At 43.8% G+C, this 21,122-nt stretch overlaps 2 long non-coding RNA genes across 9 annotated transcripts in view; one reads left to right on the top strand and one right to left on the bottom strand.

Annotated features, from left to right (window-relative positions):
- Positions 1–21,122, top strand: part of LOC146171003 (uncharacterized) — a 359,551-nt gene that overhangs the window by 303,091 nt on the left and 35,338 nt on the right. The gene's annotated exons all lie outside the window — the stretch shown is intronic.
- The window catches only part of LOC146171004 (uncharacterized), a 39,590-nt gene continuing 26,616 nt past the window's right edge, over positions 8,149–21,122 (bottom strand). For 5 of the 7 annotated variants that reach the window (XR_014703021.1, XR_014703024.1, XR_014703027.1 and 2 more), the window contains exon 6: positions 8,149–9,779. This is a non-coding gene — a long non-coding RNA (uncharacterized LOC146171004). Of the gene's footprint in view, positions 9,780–13,663; positions 13,968–21,122 lie in introns of those variants that run through there. The other 2 variants (XR_014703022.1, XR_014703026.1) reach the window with 2 other exon arrangements.

Below are 21,122 nucleotides of genomic sequence, written 5' to 3'. Positions count from 1 at the left end.
AGCATGTTTAGAGGAAGTATTCAGAGACTTGGAATGGGAGCAGTTAGGGATAAGGGTAGATGGAGAATACCTCAGTAATCTGCGATTTGCTGATGACATTGCCTTGCTAAGCAACTCGGGGGATGAACTGCAAATAATGATTGATGACCTAGACAGGAAAAGTAGAAAGGTAGGCTTGAAAATCAATATGCAGAAGACTAAGGTAATGTTCAACAGCCTCGGGAAGGAACAGGAGTTTACATTAGGTAGCGAAATACTGGAAGTAGTAGGCGAATATATCTACTTAGGACAGGTAGTAACCGCAGATCCGGATCATGAAAAGGAAATAACAAGAAGAATAAGATTGGGATGGAGCGCGTTTGGCAAGCACTCGCAGATTATGACTAGCAGCTTACCGGTATCGCTCAAGAGGAAAGTATACAACAGTTGCATCTTGCCTGTACTCACCTATGGGGCTGAAACGTGGAGGCTAACCAAGAGAGTTCTACTTAAGTTGAGGACAACCCAGAGGGCTATGGAACGAAAAATGGTAGGGGTAACATTAAGAGATAGAAAGCGCGCAGAGTGGGTCAGAGAAATAACTCAAGTTAACGACATTCTAGTGGAAATTAAGAAGAAGAAATGGACATGGGCAGGACATGTAGTGCGAAGAGAGGATAACCGATGGTCGCTGAGGGTAACAAACTGGATTCCAAGGGAAGGAAAGCGTAGCAGGGGGCGGCAGAAAGTTAGGTGGGCGGATGAGATTAAGAAGTTCGCAGGGGTCAAGTGGATGCAGCTAGCACAGAACCGGGTTAAGTGGAGAGATATGGGAGAGGCCTTCGCCCTGCAGTGGGTATAATCAGGCTGATGATGATGATATATATATATATATATATATATATATATATATATATATATATATATATATATATATATATATATGTCATATCTTGGGAGTCGTCGCCGCGGCCAGGCCCACTTTACTATAACCGATTTTTACCAAAATTATCTTTACATAAAGGGGGGAAAAAGTACAGCTGTCTATGGAAGATGGACTGGGACTTCAGTTTCACTTTACTATATCCAAGTTTATTACAACGGGGTTCTACTGTAGTTATATGCTGCATCAAGTGGTGAACAAAGCTCAGTGTTTCTAAATGCATCCATGAGTTACCAATTAATACTATCGATATTATCATATACATTCTGTCAGAATCAGTAAAACTGTATGCTGCAGAACATGCATGGTACAGCTAGTGAAGTGAAACTGCAGTTCCATTTTGCCGCTAAAGATAACTTCAGTTTTTTTTTTTTTCATTTGATGTGCGTATGTCTATATACAATCCACATAGTAAGTATAAGTATTTAAATAGCGCTGCAACCTGATGGCTCAGTGATTGGGTGCTCGACTGCTCTATTGAAGAATATGGGATCGATTCACGGCTGTGGAGACTGCTTGCAGGTGCCCATGTGCTATGGGATGTCAGTGCACAAGTGGTAAAAATTTATGAAACCCTCCACTACAGCATGTCGCATAACTTGAGCAGCTCTAGGATGTTAAAGCTCATCCCAGACGAAAAAAAAAACACTCATTTACTGCTGGATTATGGAACCGTGTACCGATATTATCCAACTGGAAAACTGCGATTTCTGGCTGGGAAAAAGCAATTCCAGCTGGACTGACATCTATTTCCTGCTAGATTATGGAACCAGAAATCATGCATGCCCAGCTGGAATTTTGAGATTTCCAGCTGGAAAATTTACACCTCCTGTCAAGCCTCTATCTGGAATATCATTTTTTTTTCCAGCTGGAAAATATGGCCGTCCAGCTAGAAATTCAGCTGGAAATGTGCTTTTCCAGCTGAAATGGGTACGTTTGAACAAAGTCTACTAGATGTCTGTTTTCATGGGGGATAACCGACCTAGACCTAGTTACTAAGGGCAATTTTAGTACACTCAATTAATGTGCTTGATATGTGCGCCATCTTAAATGTGTGTCAAATTCAGCTGCCTATGAAAACAGCTTGTATTAAATATATGATGGTACAATGCAGATGTTTTAAACATTAAATATCTCAGTTTCTCTTAGGCATGCAAATGTTCAACACAGCATGCCTCTCCAGGGCATGTAAGTTTCAAGTTACATATCATTAGCATAATCGCATTCACTATACAGCTCGGACAAAGGCATCTATAGTTTTTCTCCAACTAACCCTCTCCAGTGTAAACTGCTTTATCCCTACAAGATATCTACTTCACCAGCCCACCTGGCTATCTGGGTCCCCTTGTTACATATATCTTTTCCTGGAATTCATTCCTTTACATCTAACTGTTGGATATCTTGCCTTTGAGCTGCTGCTGGTTCACTAATCCACTAGGCTCTCTTCCTACCTTTGCTGCTGTCTTAGATTCAATTTCAAGCCTTTTTGAAGTTTCTATCTCATCAATGGTCACAAGCAAGGTATCATATAGGTATCATATACTCTTGGAGGCATATCGATTACCAGCTGCTAGCCCTGATTTCAGTGGGAATATACTTGCCAGATGCACTACACTAGCATTACAATAAAGGTGCAATTCACAATAGCCCACATTATTATTTTAGATACATGAAAAGATTATCACTTAAAGTCAAGGGGGTGTCATTGTGTCTGAGAACCCTCATCAGTTTTTACGAGAGGTCTGAGACCCCCGCACTTGAATATATCCGGTGTCCAGCACTGCACGAATATGAAGCAGGTGCATCCGTTTGGCAAAGGCCTTTATATTGCCTCATCGTTGTCGTCAGCCAAAGTATCACACTTTTGCGGCAGCTCTGATCGGTCGAGACAGGATGACGTCATGGAGGTCTCCACCAATCGCAGAGCACCACCACAGTATGCGCGAATGCGTGGCTTATATGGCCATATGGCAATCAATGACTGTTTACTAATCAATTAATGGCTAACTGCAAATAAATGACTTATTATTTATTTCATTACTAATTACACATTAATGCCTAATTCATTCATAATTACTAATTAATGCCACACACCTGGTAAAATCAACCACACAACAGTAAATGTAGAACAACTGCAAAGATACAAGGAGAGCAATCTTGTCACTGCGCTGCCAAGCAGAATGCACTGAATAAATGCACTTGCAGAATGTGAAAGAGTAGTCACTCGCTTTACTTGTAGCAGCACTCATCGCTACATGCGCAACAGTCGCGTAGCAGAATGCAGCACTCAGGCTTACGCCTTTCATCACTTTAGTCGCCAAAGTGTCCTCGAATTTTATTCTTTTCAGTGGCAATCAGAGAATGCTTATGATTGTTAGAAAATTTTGCAGCAAGTTTTTGTAAGAATTATCACTTAAATTTAGTAAGAATTAGAATTTTCTAAAACCTGTGATGAAGAAAACAAAAGTTAGTCTTTTACACAGAGGCATGGAACTAATTAAGGTATTTTCACATGCCATCTCTTCGGTTTTGCCGGTTCGCACTGTGTTTTGGTACTAGCTGAGCAAATTGTCAATATGCTCACGCAATATTATTCAGATGATGTACTTGTCACCAGACAAACCAAGCTGGTAGCTCTTACAATATTTTTTGCTAATTTTCATTGCGTTCACTTGAAGTGTAAAAATTATAGCATATATATTGTTTACTTAGTTGATTTTACATTTAACGTGCAATTAAGATTGTACTTTCTATATAAAGTGCTTTAAAGAAATATTGCATATGTTACAAGTGCTGACACTTTGTTGTTTCACTATAAGCTGCTTTACATCACAGATCATCGATCATGCTGGCAGAGTGCAGTCATAAAATGATCACAAAAACCTCCTTAATATATATATATGATTTCTCCCATTTAAATAGAAACATGTGCAAAGGCCGCCAGCCCTTTCTCTCACCCTCTTAGTTCCTCCTCAACAATTGCGCTCAAATTTCTAGAGTCTCTCTGATAGAGCCAGACTTAAGCACTGAAAGTAAGTGATTCATTTCAAAATTACTTTTACTAAAGTGACTCACTGTTGTTTCTATACTTCATACTATGTACTCCCGGTACGATGCGAAGAAAGCAGTAATGACATGCAGCAAGCCTGTCCCACAGTGATGGATAAGCAAAAAAAGACAGAATTGATAGAACTACATGTTCAAGGCCTCAGACCTGCCCTGTGTCTCCGGATCACAACCATTCTCTAAGCAGAAGGTATACATGTAAGGCGTTGAGGGTCCATCGAAGTGACAGATGGCGCAAAATGGTAGAAGGTCAAAACTATTTGAAAGTGTGCAGTAGCACTCACTGTTGCATACTGGCTATAGGCACAGTGGCGCCTGGTTACACTTGCCATCACGGGCAAACTAGGGGTTTGGGGGAAGAGACAGGCGGAAATGTTCACGGCGTGTTTGACCACGATTGTTTTTGTTGCCATTGTCTTATATTTTTAATAGCCTGTTCTGTAGGAAAAGGGGAGGAAATAGTCTTACTGGATAGAATTTGGCAGGAAGATGAAAGAATGTGCTCTAGTGTTTGGAGAGGTTTTGTTCACAGGCTTTACTTAGTTTATATACAGATGAAATCCAGACAGTAATTAATGAGAAGGAATTTGCTCTGTGGAAGTAATTGTAATGTTATTACTTTTTGGGAGCAGTATTTAGCAATTTCATTATATTTTTAAGGCTTAGCAAGTAATTGGTAATGTAATTTAATTGCTTTTGAACAGTAACTTTGCCAAGTGTGCTGCCAATTTACCCCAGGATAAAAGACACCAAGTGTCTATTAGGAATGAAATAGATTAAGACATGCCAGCTAGATTTGTGAATGTAATCAGGTAGCTCAAATTGTTTCTCTACTTCTGATCAGAACATTCAATTGGAAGGCCCTGTTGAACATTCAATAAAAAAATGTTACAACTTAAACTGCTGTGTAGTTTGCATAATTTCTATAACCACATAATTTGTGATTAAACGAAGTAACTCTGACTCCTGAAGATCTGCCACTGAATGCAAGAGGAGGGTCCAATGTGCGAGGCTAAACCCCAGCAAAGAAAAGATCGTGTCAACTCTTCGGGTATATATAGTGTTCCTATGGTCTATGTGTCATATGAATGCATGCTTGCCTGTCGCCTGCTTGGAGCTGCCATTTCAGGTCAGTGCCAGCAAAATAAGCATTAAAACTGGAAGCCTTAGCTGAACTGCCTAATTGGAATGTTCAATTTATTCAAACTGGTGCTTCGAGTCTGTGCCAAAAGCATATTTAGAAATTTTGCAACTGCAAACCTCAATTGACAATCATAATTTTTTTTCTTGACTGGGCCAGTGTCTCGATGAAAAACATACCATACTGCCCATATCGCAACTTTCACATAATAACAAGTCAAAAGACGACGCCACTGCACTGACTTGAACAAATCTCTGAAAGATGGAAACTATAGAAGTATGGGCAGGGAGGCTCCACGAAAACTGCTGAGTTAATTCAGATACAGGGCACACTCAGTACAACTGAACCTTCCAAAAACAGGAGTTTGCATTATGTACCGTTTTTTCTGACTTACAGATTGATCAGCCACACTGCTGAGCCATAATGCAAACCCAGTTCGCGGTCATACATATATAAGTTTCATACAAGTACCAAAGGCAACCAAACAAACCTCGAATATTCACCAGCTGTTGCTGCCTGCAGTTTCTTTCTGACAAGCGATACTAACCGGCCATACAGCCTGTATTTCCTGTCTCTATCAGATACATTAAATACTGAATTATTAATTGCGAACGCGTAGCCTAGCTGACCGCAAAAAGGAATTCGGAGGTAAATAAATGCAATGCCATAACGTACAGCCTTAGAGCTATGGAACAGAACACTGCACCAACTGCGTATTTGAAGGCGGAATACCTTCGGCAGAACAACGAGATAAGCAGCCCACGGGGAGCCTAATTCCCTTGCGTCGAATGAAGCGCACAATGCACAGCCGAACCCGAAGCCCAGAGCGAAGCTAGAAATTGCACTACACGAGAAAAACTTCGTCTGCAACTGTACGTCACAATCAAGCGCGTCCAAACTCCGCGCTTGATTGTAGCAACCAAGCGCGGATTTCTCAAATCCTTCTTGCTAATCCAGAGATTAGCAAGGAGATTAGCAAGGACTATTTGATATATGAGTACGCGAAACGCTTCGACTGAAATAGGCATGGAAATAACCCATGAGTACAAGTGCGCGACCAACGCCATGACCAACGCGCCAACGCCATGCCAACGCCGCCGATACACATAAGTTAAAATTATTAAGAAAATGAACAATAACTTATTTTAAGCCACAATTTTAAGTTATAAATTAGTATTATAAAGGTTTCACTTGCTGTTGCGCACATTTTTTTATTTTGCTTAGTTTATGATGACGTAGGGTGACGTATTTTGTGCGTGGCGGTGCGTGTCACCAGTCTCCGCCTAATAAATAATCACTACAAAAAGGTTAATAAAACCTGTATGTGTTTTGGTGCAGTTTATGTTTGAAGATGCTTAGCAATGTGCGTTGTCTGCTTTGCTAGGCACGCCGTAGCCTAGTTAGGTAGGCGCTTTCTGATGTTAACGAAAAATTGAGTGAAAAAGCATATATCCGTGTGGAAGACCCAGGTGCCTGGACAATTTCTCTTCGTCTGCGTACTTTGCCGATTCACGGGCGATCTTGCGCTTCGGAGGAACCAGCTCGGGGTCACTGTACGCGTTTCTCTCTCTCTACCTCTCTCTCTCTATTTTTCACGGAGTTCGCCTTGGAAGCTTGACATCCCAGCAGAAAAAAAAAAAAAAATAATCAAAAGAAAAACGTTGTCGGGAACTTTTCATTGCGCTGCGATAGAGTAACAGCGGAAACAGCTTTAAGCCACGGCGGCATTTTGTAATCGAAAAGAAAGAAAACTAACGGATCGGTTCGCGTTTAGCACGCTTCTCCCCTCGCGCAGCCCCCCCCCCCCCCCCCCCCACCCCACCCCCCTCTTTCTATATATATATATATATTTTTTTCCCAAACAACCTCATGACAATAGCCGCATCCATGCGCGCGCGCTAGAAAAACTAAAGTAATTGAGGTCCTCCACGGTTTTCTCACATGGGCATTTTGCGTTTAAAGAAAAAATCGAAAGAATCCGCACGCTGTGTCCTTGCTTACCCAGTGATCTTTTATGATCGCTGATAATATAATTCAAGAGTGTAAATTGCTAGGCTATCTAGTTGGTTTGCAATGCTTACAAAGATGTAACCATGTGAAGACAGAATAAAATGTAGGCTCATCATTTGCGCTCTCTCAATCGGGGCCAAGTTGCAGGCTATTGCAGATCGAAGATCATCAACCTCTGCTCATGGTCTGCTGCCAGTTACCCAATGCTGCTCTGGGTAGATGTAGACCCAGTCTGATATTATATATGTTGCTGTCATTTGTTCGACTTTGATGTACAAGACAAGAACCACTTGTTACCTCAGCTAAAGCATTCCTGCCTATGAATGGCTTGTTGCGTAGTCACCTAGCTCCACCAATGTAAGTCGCTGGACAAGCAAATTCAATTCCTCATTTCGAGGAGTTTGACCTGCTTTCACCACAATTGCAAAGTAGTAGTTGTGGCTAGAAACAAATCTGTACTCGCGATCAGTGCCTTAGCTCTGATCAGCTAGGTACTGCGGAGGTGGAAGCATTTATCAAAACTCATTTTATTCGCAGGAAAATGGTGCCACCTGATTCAGCAACTGTTTTTTGAGGGGGGTCATCACTGCAACATGGATCCTGTTTGTTTGTTTTTTCATGAGCACAGTTTTGTTTGGAACGAGGGAAGAGCAGCACACACAGTAAATCATGTGAGTTAGAATCATGGAGTTCATATCTTGACCTTGAAATAAAAGTTTCATTTGCCCTCTCGTGCACACTTCTTTTTATTTTTATTTTTTTTCTAATCATAGTAGTTGTCATCATGCTTGATGCTTCTCTTGGTGCCCATCATGTACTCTGCCACTGCCAAACAGCAGCGTATAAATCAGAACGTATAGAGTATACCCGCAGCTGTGCACAGTAGGCTTTAACTTATTGCAGTACTTGGAATAGTGGTGCAGCGTGGTTGCTGCTGGTAGCGTGTTGATTTTTTCTTGCTCACTCTTCTAGTTTTTGTGGTTTTGTGCACACAAAGTACACTTCAAGGTGGCGAGTCAGAAATCACAAACAAGTGATTTGTGTTATTTCAGCCATGGTAAAGGAAAAGGCTTTACGTTCGTCGAAATTTTGCAATTGGGGTCATGCGCAGTGTGATTATTAGACAGGGACCTCTCGCAAGAGGGGCCATGGGGCAATGTAAGACCACTTGGCAATTTAGTTTCTCTGGAACAGATGTCTCCAGTAAAACACTGTTAAACACACAGCATGTTTTGCAATTACATCAATATTGTAGAATGCTTCTCTCAGCTGCACTGGAGAACTGTACGTTTGAGCTCAAATTTTGTACAGAAGCGGCATTTGCTTGGCAGTATTGTTTCATACCACATTTGTTTGGGGCAATTGCTTGATTCAGTCTGAATTTGAATATTCGATCACATTGTTTGCGGGGATGGCAAAGCGAAAAAAGTCTCTGCCGGCCTCCCTCCCTTTGTGAAATTTCTGTAGCAGAGAGAAACAAAATAAGATGGCCTCACCAGTACCATCACTGGGACAGTGGATTGCTGCGCCGTGATTGAGTCAGGCAAGTTAGCCAAACAAATGTTGTAGAGGACAGTATATTGCCAATCAAATGACATTTTTGTGCGAAATTTGAGCTTGAACAATGCATCAGCTTTACAAGGAGAAGTATTCTACGGGGCGCATACAATTGTGGAACACACTGTACTTCAAAACATTTATCCGCACTTTATTGGATGTTGACTGTGTAGTTAATGAAATCCTCCAGGTTGGATTGGGTCCTGGATGAACGAATAGTTAATTACCATTCACCTAGCTGACTTGGACACACACTAGTCTTGAACCCCTAGAATGTGAATGTTTCTGCAAAAAAGCAAGGAAGAAATGAAGGAGGGAAAATTAATGTCCACAAGTTTTAACAGAGTAATGTTACATAACCACTGTCACCATCTCAGGTGCCAGTTGCTTTGGACACCATCGCTCTGGTACTCCTTGGCGGCTGGCTTCCCGGCGCGAGTGTGTTCAGCCAGTCCCTCAAAACCCCACAGTACTCAATTAAGCCATGTCCTTGGCAATCAGTGCTGGCTGTGTGTTTTTCTATTATCTTCGCTTCCTTTATAATACTGATAGTTCTTTCCCAGTACTGTGCAGTTTGAAGAGCACAAAGCATTAATGTAACTATAATCATGCTATAATCATCATTTCATGCTTGCTCTGCCAGTATTTTTGAAGAGGGTGCTCCGAGCAGCTCGTGAGTCGGCCACTGAAGTGAAAAGCATCTGATAAGTCTGAAGTCTGATTAGTCTGAAGTCTGATAAGCGTTCTCGGCCAAAGAGTTGAAAACATTAATTCTACAGAATACTCAATGGCCCAGAATGACTAAACATTTCCCATTGTTTTTAGTTACAACCAGTTGGGTTTGTTTGCATGGTTTTTGCAGAGATTCCTGGGTCTTTCATCATTGTTCCTTTTGTGCTGTTGCTGTGTCTCGGAGGGTCTCTCAGAGAAAAGAAGTTGAGGCTTTTAGCGGAGGGCTTTCAGATCCCAAATCCAAATCTGATGGCTTTGCAGGACTCTCAGAAGGGCTTCTGAACATGTTGCAATATGGCCTTTGCAGGCTTTGCGCAGCTGCATGAAGAATGGGCCGGTACGATGTACAGCCTGAAACAAATGTACCATGTATTTTGCAAAAGTGTACAACAGTTCACGGTGACAGCATTGAAGTAGTGCTGGAGAGACGAACAGTGTATACATGCTCAAATTCAACTGGCAACTGTGCATTGTACCCCCCTTTCTTCCTTGAATATGCATGAGAACAGGATATATCAAGCGTAAGCTAGAAGACATTTACAGAAAAAAATGATACAAGAATGGATGAATAAGTACACAATGCAGGTAACTTTAGAATATTGTTAACCCAATCAATCCAGCTAGTAACAGGCACATGACTTTTGCAGATTAATTTTCCCACAGAGGAATGAAAGCATACTTTGCCAAATGCAGAAAGGGTGCTAAAACTGTGCTACCAAATCAAATTAATTATTCCAATGGCCTGTCACAATGTGTTGAATACCATTTTAGCCAAATTATGAAGTAGCAACGAAAAATAAGGCAAAATGACAGTCTCAGAAAGGGAATTTGTCACAAGCACAACTTGTAAATAGTCTTTTTTTTTTTACCTGGCAACAGCTGATCTTAGTTCATTACATCGTTGAATAAACAATTATAACAATTCATTGCATGCAGAATCAAGGGACTGTGCAAATTCGTGCAATACTAGCCGTTTTTTTTCTCAAGTGACATTGCTTTCACCACCACAGTTAAAGACTGTGCTAGCTTATTATGCTTCTGGGTCAAATACCGAAAAGGCTTGGCTTACTTGGTTAATTTACACTGCAACTAGGGGAGGGCACTGAGAACTGACTGTGGTCACGAATGCTTTTCTTTTCTTTCTATTCGGAATATAGAGCACAAAGTTGCCAAATTGCGTAAAATGATGCCACAGTAGTATGAACATGAAAACCGTTCACCAGGCCAGTTCCATGGCTACATCAGTAGCACGGAACTTGAGCTGCAAATGATAAGTTTTTGCACAGTTGACTTTTTACACATTTACCTTTGGATCAAAAGCCCATGTATGCTAAGGCACAGCCTATGCCTGCAGTGTTTAAGCTGACTCAAAGGAAAGGCCAAACCCATTATCAATAACTATAACTGTCTCGCACAACTTCCTGTACAGACATATTTAGCGGCGTTTGTTGACACATTCACAGTGCTGCGCAGTAAACTCCTTGAGCGTGAGCAGTGAAGGTCATCATGGAAGCACAGACAAATACCAAGTAACAGCAACTTGTCCCAACAAACTGCAACAGCCGTGAGGGATGAGCTACCCAAGACTGACCTATGGGCAGTGTAACCTTGGCATTCGCAAAGTCAGACGATCAAGGGCGACCTTCCCTGCTTCCACCAAAAAACAGGTTCCAATAGTCCACATTCGGCCATCTAGGCAACTCATTCCCGCTGCTGTCAGCACAAGCAGAACAGCCTCTAGGACATGTCGCCATAAAATAAAACATCAAATTTTTTTTGTCGCTGTGCTCACCACACCACTGAAACGACTTCTTTTTCCTCATGTTCTACGTTTTCTTGCATACCGGTGAGAAGGTGCAGCTTTGCAGTATTTTTTGGCGTTGACGTCAATGAACCGCCAAAGAATATGCTACTTGCATTGCCCAAAAGTATGAATGCTCATAAGGTGCAGAGTTTCTAGCAGATGACCTAGAAAACAGTATATTTTAATGTAACTAATTCCGATTTATTTCAACAATCTCCGGTATTATCCCATCTTGGTAGAACACCAAATTTGTGAAATTCTGCGCGACAGCAGTAGTTTTCTGCTGTCCACCACACCACACCACGAACAGCCCACCAATGCACAGTGGTCGGTGCAGCCAAACAGGATCAAGTGTGGGAGCCAACATGCTTGCCAGAGAGAGCAGTGTTTACTCCTTGAAAGCAGCTGGCTACAGAGGCACCCTACCTGTTGCTTCATTTAATGCAGCTTCGAGTCATATTCATGTACCAACCATCTCTTAACAGCACTCTTTCACTTATGGGGGTTCATTCTCGCAGAGAATGCGCCACGGGGGGCTAGACGCTACGGTCGCCTTCTAGGCCCGACGTGCCAGCCCTAGCAGACAGAGCTGGTTGGGGGTCACAGCTGTGACCCCCAACCCGCTGTGCGAGAAATCGCCACTGCAGCGGGTTCGGGCCAGAGGGGACAAACACCGAGTTACGTACTCGTACAGAGTTTATTGTGCTCGAATACACGGCAAGGGAATAGCAATCAAGAACAACCACCGTGTAGCGAGCGAGCGCCGCGTACGGGAGTGAAATAAACACCACCTAATGGGGAAGCGCGCGCCAGGGAGGTGAGAGGAAGTCTTTTCCCTTGACACAGCTTCCCGCTCACATCCCGTTGCGGTAAGTGCCTACGGTCAATGGGCGATTCTCGGTGACGGCGGTGGTCTCCTCGGCGGAAGTCATGAACCGCGCGCGTGCGCGCCCATTCGCCGAAGAACCCCGAGCGAGTTGCTACAGTCGCGCTCCTCGACACGGAACGGGAGAGGAGGTATCCCGGTTACGCCGGCAGGAAAGAGGAGAGCTCGCGGCAGCGTCGCCGCAGGCCCGGGAGGCGGCGGGGGTTGGCCAGCATGCCCTCTCCTCCGCCAACCTCTCTGCCAGCGCGCGTAATCACGCGTGTTAATTACGCGCGGGCGTTATAATGGAGGAAGGGGACTGCGAATACCCACACACTATAACTTACAGCTGCCTTCCACTATCACATTTAGTTTGTAGTTTTACTATTGTTCACCGTTGTCGTCAATTGAGCACCACACCTCAGTGACTAAATGCGTTTAGATTTGTAAATGATTTATAGTTTTCGTTGACTATGGCACGAAATGTTTTTCTGCTTAAGCAAGATAGGTATGTTTTTATGTTTCCTAAGTGCCTCAAACAGGTAGTACTGACACACGAAGTACCGTAAAATAATTTAGTGAGGTTTTTAGACAACACTACATTTTTCAAAGGGACTCAAAAACTGAGCCCTTCAGCCCAGGGGCAACAGAGGCAATCCTTGCTGCCTTTTCAATCTGTGCACTGCAAGCAGGCTATAGAGGAATTGTGAAATTGTGCTTTAATATCAGCACTCTCAATGATGCAGTGCCTCTCTAGAGCAGGATACCAGCCTTCACTCTCAGTGTCAGTTGTTGAACACCTGGTAAAAAGGGCGGACAGACCAGCCAGTAAACTGAGAAAAGTGGTCAGAGAAAAAAGAGAGAGAGAAAGTAGCAGTTATCGTGCATCTTCAGGGGCTCTTTCACAGCCTCAAGAAAGTTGGCAGCAGCAGGGGTAGAGTGAAGATCCTTTTCCTGCACATGATAAGCTTTCCAGAATCTTCAGGAGAGTAGACACTGAGACGGCAGCCATCGCATGCTCAAAGTGACTCCAACAGTGCTTCATAGCATTGCACACAAGGGGTCATTTATTCCATAACGCTGGCCTCAAGTAAATAGTATCTCACCAAGGCAGGGAGGTACCTTAATAGTGGGCAGCATATTTTTGAACGCATTTGGGAATGGTGCAACTCGAGCCTTGAAGTTAAAAACACCACAGTGTTATGCAAAAGCAGAACATGACTGGACAGGGGAACGAATGAAGCTGTCAGAACTGAAAAAAATTAGGGGACACTTGAGTGTTCTTAACAGTGTTTCTTTAAGAGGTTACAGTGATGTATACTTCACTAGTGTTCCTTGTTGTAGAGTTTAGAGTTTTGTAGTAGGTATTACTGCTGGCGCTTGTCTTCACCAGCAACCACACCTTCTCCTGAGGGTCCCCATATTTTTCACCGATGTATGAATTGCATTATAATATGTGCATATGTCCCGCCCCATTTTACTGCACAAAAGGGCACGGGGTATATGCATACTTTTATAAGCAACTCAAACATCTTGCAAAAATATCTTTGCAGGCTAGCTGGTGCATGAGTGCCGCACCTTTAGTGCTGAAAGGTGAGGCACAATGTAAATAAAGTAGGTGAAATGAGATATCAACTCAGATTTTATTTAAAGGTCACTGTTTATACCACACAGCAACTGTTCTACTTCTCCAGCACTACAGCTTCTGCCGAGGTTCCGAGTTTCTCATCAAACAGCAGTGAATGAAACTTGCGAAGCAGCTTTCTTGGCCTTGCACTTTTCTGCACTATGGTCTCCCCTATTAGTTTGTGTGAATTCTGAGTGCAGACTTGTTGGTTCTTCATCCTGAATGTGGCAGCGCAAACGGATGCTGTAGAAGGGATGGACAACTCATATGCACACTTCAGCACTGAATGATGGATCGAATCTGTAATTGACCTAGGTAATATTTGCGATCTCTTAGGTTGACATGCGGCCACTTGGATAACTTTTGGGGCACTGCCTTTTGAGCAGTGGCTGTCCCAAGACTATATTTTTGTTCGAGAGGGGGAGGAGTTTCTACCAAAAAGAATAACAATTTCTTTGTTTACTTTTCATTTACATACCGCTTTTTGTGTGCTTTTGTTGTTGAGTAATAGCTAGCAAACAACACAGGTGTTTTATCATAAGTCATGCTTTGATTATTAACGGTTTGGTTACGTTAGCAGTATTCATATATAATCATTTTCTATTTATCTTAAAATATTTTACTTTAATGCGAGTGCCAGTCGTGAAGTGCAAAAGTAAGTACAAGTAAAACACCGATGACATAGGTATCGTTTCTTCTTGCTTTTAATAATGCAACACTGTTGCTCATTTTTCAAAGGAAAATAAGTCCTCCATTGTTTTCTTTTATCAAAGTAGTTAATGACACGACATGTGTCAACACGAACATCCTTGTAGGCGTTGAGTGAATGGATGATTATTAGCCAATATGTAATGGAATAAACACTACTGACCCTTTCATTGATTTTTACTAATTTTTTTTCTTTGTGTTTGTGTGTGTGCTGTGGACCAGTACTTTGTAATTAATTTTTTAACATTGTTTCCTTCAAGACAATACTGTTTTCAGAGGCCGAGTGTACATATAAGTTAGCACTGTGCGTCTATCTTGGCCCTCCTGGGTCACCTACACACTGGGGACAACTGGGAAAAGGTCTTCCCTTGGTCCATCATGCTCCGTGGCCATCTAGAAAATATGACATAACACTGGGCAGGTAATTGACAAAGTTGAATAGGCCACGTCAGACCACCGTATTACAGCCAACATCCAATGTTGACCTCAGGATGCCTAAAATAGGCTTTGGAGCAGCTCCTGGAGCAGTAAAATATGTGTTTTGGAGCAGTAATAGAGCAGGAAATGTATGCTCTGTAGCAGCTACGAAGCACGAATATAAACAGTTAGTAGCAGTGATAACAGCATTTTGCAGCAACATGAGAACATGCCTGTGGTCAAATCTTCATCAAAACTGTGACGGCATGCACTACTGTCTTTGCAATCCAACCCAGTAAAAGTGGTGCCTGCTTACGAATGGCCCTCTCACGTTTTGAGGATAATTCACTGCATTGACTGTAAACAGCGCATGTCCAGCGTGCAACTTAAGCGCATGAGGAGCAGCGCACGGATACAAGCAATGGGAATATGCGAAGGAGTGAGAACACATGATGCCATGCGAAAAAAAAAAAAAAAAAAAAAAAAAAAAAAAAAAAAAGAAAGGCTGCCATAAATTACCGAACAAGCGCACCACACTCCCTCGCAAGCCAATATTACTGCCAAAATGGAGGGGGGGTGAGGGGGGCTATCCCAAGCCTGCACCGAACTTCAAAATGATGATGACAAAATTTTCCCGTCAGCAATAACGAGAACTGAAGCGCAGTGAACATGGATTCAAATTTCACTTATCTCTTAATCAGTAGGGCTTAGCGGTGTCTGCCAAGTGTTCTCGTTACGGCGCCACCAACGCATTCTTAAAGGGCCACTGTCCAGGGAAGGCCCTTTTAAGCAAAGGAGCCCAGTGTTTCGATCAGGTACCGGAGATAGTCTGTGCAAAATGCTACAGTGACACGCGCGCCGCAAAGCATCGAAAATACAATTCAAAGCTCTCTCATGTTCTCCTCTGGGAAGCCAGCTTCCCCGTTTCCTGCGCTGGCCCGACGGGCCACGATAACGACGTACGTATCGGGAACGATGTCCATTGGTCCGTCTCGCTGACTGACGGGAGAAGGATGGGTGTCTACCGCTCGCAGCGCGCTTTTCCCTCGCCACGACCAGACAATGCAGCGGCGCGCGCTTCCTCGACCGTTTTTTTTTTTTTTCGCGCTCGCGGAGAGCCACGCCCCACCTCCCGCCAAACGCGGAAGAGGAAGGGGAATTTGTATTGCGGAGGCTAGACGACCTCGGACAGGAGAGTGAAAAACCTTTGCGAGGGAACGGAAGGAGAGAGGCATGATAGAATCGGGTGATTGCGGTGGCTGTAACTGCGTTATTAGTTACTCTTTTCAAAAACATTTTGCGGCCTTGCGTTCTAGGGGCGAAGTCTCACAGTCACCGGGGAAGAAAATATTTTCGACCGGAGGGTGGACAGTGGGCCTTTAAGGTGCATCCTCTGCCTGAGAATATGCACCCAAGCAGAATGTCGCTTGCCGCAGGGCACGTGCAGAAGCTCTTCACAAACACTATGGCTTCCAGCCAGAGACCGTTTACGTAGACGCTGCCTCATACCCCTCCCGCCCTGCGTTTGCCCTCAGCGCTGTCTCCAACTCTTTGCAACTGGTCGCGGCCGGTACAACTTTTGCCTCCACTTCCCTGGAGACGGAGGAGGTGGCGGTTGCCTTGCCATATCTACTACTCAAGCCACCACCATATTTAGCAACTCTAAATCTGCCGTACGAAACTTCGTCTGCAGTCGGATCTCTGGCCTAGCCTTCCAGTTCCTCGCCTCCCTCCCCCCACCCGAACACCCTATTCAATTATATTATGGGTGCCTCTCATACGGGTCACCCAGGCAACGGAGCAGCTCACTCTTTTGCTCGAGAATACGTCAGCCGAGCAGAGACTGCCACCGCCTGGGGACATGCTCACGAGTGCATGGTATCCTATCTAGAAATCTCTTTCCATTACCGTGATCAACGAACCGTCTACCCTCCTCCTCATAAATCTCTGACAAAGCTACAACAGGTGACGTGGTGCCAGCTTCAGTCCCGTACATTCCCATCCCCTGCTTTCTTAGCTTTGATCCATCCAGGACTGTTCCCACCGCAGGACTAGGCTTTGGGAGTCGCTGGGAAGCACCAGCTTCCGGCGACAACACGCAGCCAAGAGCCAACCTGTCATTAGGATGTAATCACTTGAGGCTCCCAACATAGCATTAAGTTTTTCACCACCAACACAGTTTTCTCTCGGCGCAATGTTGCTATGTTAGCGGTCATCTCATACTTTGTTCATACTGTAATGAGTACAAGGCAGCGAACACTGAACCGATCAGTTCCACCCACTGCTCTGTTTCGTTCCCTTCTTTCTCGGTTCCGCGAGGCACGCGGCACATCGTTGGACGGCACAAAGAGAGAAAGGTTTCCTTGTTATGCTGAAAGTTTCTCTTATATAGGACGCGATTTCGAATGTGTAGGAGGATAAACCCCGTGTGAAAGCACGTGGGACGGCTACATCAAGGCCTTCGAGGACAGCTACATCAAGGCCTTTGCAACAGGTCGCAGCCGGTACAACTTTTGCCTCCACTTCCCTGGAGGCGGAGGAGGCGGCGATTGCCTTGCAATATCTACTACTCAAGCCACCACCATCTTTAGCAACTCTAAATCCGCCGTACGAAACATCGCCTGCAGTCGGATCTCTGGCCCGGCCTTCCGGTTCCTCGGCTCCCTCCCCCTACCCGAACACCCTATTCAATTATTATGGGTCACCCAGGCAACGAAGCCTTTTGCTCGAGGATACGTCAGCCGAGCAGGGAATGCCACCGCCTAGGGAGATGCTCGCGAGCGCATCGCATCCTATCACGAAATCTCTCCATTACCGTGATCAACGAACCCTCTACCTCCTCCTCATAAATCTCTGACTAAGCTACAACAGGTGACGTGGCGCCAGCTTCAGTACCGTAAATTCCGATCCCTTCCTTTCTTAGCTTTGATCCACCCAGGACTGTTATCGCCGCAGTGCATCCTGTGTGAGGCACCTATAGCTGATTTTGAACACATTAAGATCAAATGCTCGGAATTCCACCCTCCCGCCACTTGGCAACTCTCTGACCTCAAGCGATGGGAGGCTGCGGTGTCCAGCTCTGACCCGGCCGTTCGAAAGCGGCTGACGGACTGGACTTTGGGACTTGCTGGGAAGCACCAGCTTCCGTTCACAGCCAAGAGCCGACCCGTCATTAGGATGTAATCACTTAAGGCTCCCAGCATTGCTTAAAGTTTTTCACCACCACCACCGTTTTCTCTCGGCACGATGTAGCTATGTTAGCGGTCGTCTCATACTTTGCCAATATTAGTAATAGGTGATGTCCAAGTTTTGGCGGACTTTGCGTCACGGCTAAGATTTATCACGTGAATTTTGACTTCCGTGTCGTTTTTGTGGTTCGATTTCTGCTGGCATTGCTTGCAGGTGTGCAGTTTCGGCCTTTATTCTCTTGATATTTCCGCTCAATGTGCTGGGAATATGGTGTTGTGCTCGACTTCCAACTACGACAACTCAACTAGAATGCGATGCAAGATGTTCCGAGTGCCGTCGAGTGTTGTGAACAGCGAAAACAGTTGGCCGTTGCGATCCGCTGGCTGACCGTGGACAGCGAGCTGCACACGAGGCTTTATTTCGAGTATTTTGTCAATGGCAAGTGTTGGATAGCGCTGTGAAAGCTTGTTTGCTCTCATTCAAAAGCACCAAGTTCTTCTCTCAGGCGACTTTGGCTATGTGCTACAGTTGTTTTCGCGTACGACTCCAAAAGGTTCGCAAATTGTGTTGTTTGGCCTCCTTCAGTACAGCATGATATGATATTATAAGTACTGATCAATTTTATCCCCTACCATTTCTGCTAAATGAAAGTTTCTAGAACCACGGCGAGTGCTTGCCAATCAGCTGTCGATGGTTGGTCTCGTTGCCCGACTAGGTCAGCGTACGTTTCACCGTTAGCAGTTGTAAGACATACATTGTGGTGTAAGCAATTATTTGCTGATTTCACTCCATATAACGAAACCTATGCTTTCACCAGTGAAGCAATCAGCGTGAGCACGCAGAAATTGCGGAGAAATACCAGCAAGATTGATAAAGTTTCCCGCTTGTGCTGTGGTGTTTATTCTTGTCTTGTGTAGAAACAGAGACAGTTAAAGACTGTTGCAGGGATAAAAATTAATGGCAATTTTCTATACTCTGGGTCAGAGTCATGAAATCTTCATTTAAGGACAGCACTAACATATTGTCCAGCTATTTTTCCTCTTTCATAAAATATAAAAGCTGACAGCTGAGATGCGTGGCATAAAACCAAATTTTGCTGTTCAGCAAAGCAGTTTTATAATGGCCTAGGTGCTGCATGCCTAGGTGCTGCATGCGAAAATTAAATGAATGCATCTACATAAGCTACTTGTGATGCATATGCAAGATACCTGCACACGTGAAGTTTATGTGTTAAATTTTCATTTGCTGTGTGGCCTTCAGATGGAAAACAGGGTGCTAGGGGTCATTGGCTATCTCAAGAAGTGCAAAATTCTGCAAGGTAGGCAGGGGCTGGTCTAGCTAGTAGCTTTTATGTCTAAGGATAAGAAGCATGAATTTTGCTGAGGCAAGATATCTGTGCTCTGTACTATGCATTTTCTTAGAGCTTGCTGTTACTTGCCTACAGGTCTATTGAAGCTCATTTCTACTAGGCATTTTGTCACAATTTACTATACCTAACTCCCAAGCCTTGCTTGGAGGTCATTAATCACACGCCGTAAAAAATTTGCTGCAAAAGTTCTGCTGGGTTACAGTATGAGAACGGTTTCCCATTTCCAAGAACCTTTGCTTTTTCATGGATGTATAATAAAGACTAGTCACTCTTACGTTTGCCTCTTTTTCTGGTGCCAGTAGCAAAGCTGTGCTAAGCGTTGATACGTCTTTCAGTTGATGTTTTTATTATGAAGAACCACAAGACAAGTTGACTTTATGCCTGGCTTTTCATATTTGACTCCTTTACTCAACACATTGCATATAGTGCAGAAGTTATACATTCCAGCATTTCAGTATGTATGCATTAACAGTTTATATGTGCCTACTGGAAACACCTGAATGTATATACACAATCTAGTTTTTCTGTCCAACCAGACCCCAAGCACAAAGTACACAACAGCAGAATAGTTACAGGCTCTTCCGAGCTTTGATTGGAAGAAATAATGGTTTTGCATTCTGATTCTGAAGTTTCTGGAGGTTTCAAAAGACGCCATTAAAACAAAGTTTTTGTTTTAATATTTTCATGTTGCGCCTCCTTATTTCGGATGCTTCAAACCTATGGATTAGCTTTGATAGCTCAGTTCTATCCTGTGTGTTAGGTTGTAGGCTTTCATACTTTGGCGTTTCTAAAATTATTCGTGTGCTTCGATGATTTAACGGCATCCTCTCTAACTCTCCTACTGCCTACTTCCACCATGCACGCAATAATTATAGCTCTTATTGCTCTGAAATTAACATTTGTTGCTTATACTGTAAACTTGTCTTACTTGGTTAAAGCTTAATTATGATGCCTGCCCCCTCTCATTAACGCTGTACAACTCATCTGTGTTACCTGCTGTATGCTTACTGACAGAGCCCCACCCTAGCTCCCAGTTCTCCACATCTGCTGTGCTATTGAGTTATGTATGCATTCTCCATGTGTAGTAGTTTGTTACTGAGGCTTGCCTTGACAATACAATACATACCTCCCTTTTAGTATAGTATAGCCTCCTAGACTCACTAAGACTTATGATATCCCATCTCATGTACGCAGGTTCCTTGAACAATTCTGTAAAACTAGCCTCACTAACTAGGATTGCAGTGTGAAACGTTGCCAGGGTCAGTTTCCGATAGTGGCTTGTCCAGAGCCACAGAATCATAGCCCCTTCCGCTGCATCACAGTTCTGACAGCTGCCGTGGTCAGTTGCATCGCAGCCGCTGGGGACTGAGGACCAGGGGTTTGTTGGAGTATTCAATTGGAGGTTGCAGCCAATCTCTACACAAGGGTGGCCAAATCCTGTTCTGGTGAAGCACTGCACATCTAAAGGTGTTCACCGGCAACAGTTCACACCCCAAATCTATTTATGCAATTCCATCGACACACCAATTTTTTATTTTTTTTATAATCCGGTGGAGAATTGCGTGGCACCAGTATTTGAACCAGGGTCCTTTTTGCACGTGAGATGGGTGTTCTAATTCTACACCACAGCTGCCTACTGACCCATTGTTCTTAAAAAAGGACTAGGGTGATCCTGACGTTCGTGTGTGCATTGATTTACTTATCTTCAATGAGGT

The sequence above is a fragment of the Amblyomma maculatum genome, unplaced genomic scaffold (assembly GCF_055883805.1).
Source record: "Amblyomma maculatum isolate TAMU_Amacu unplaced genomic scaffold, ASM5588380v1 scaffold_24, whole genome shotgun sequence".
Taxonomy (NCBI): Eukaryota; Metazoa; Arthropoda; class Arachnida; order Ixodida; family Ixodidae; genus Amblyomma; species Amblyomma maculatum.
This window is presented reverse-complemented; position numbering and strand designations above follow the sequence as displayed.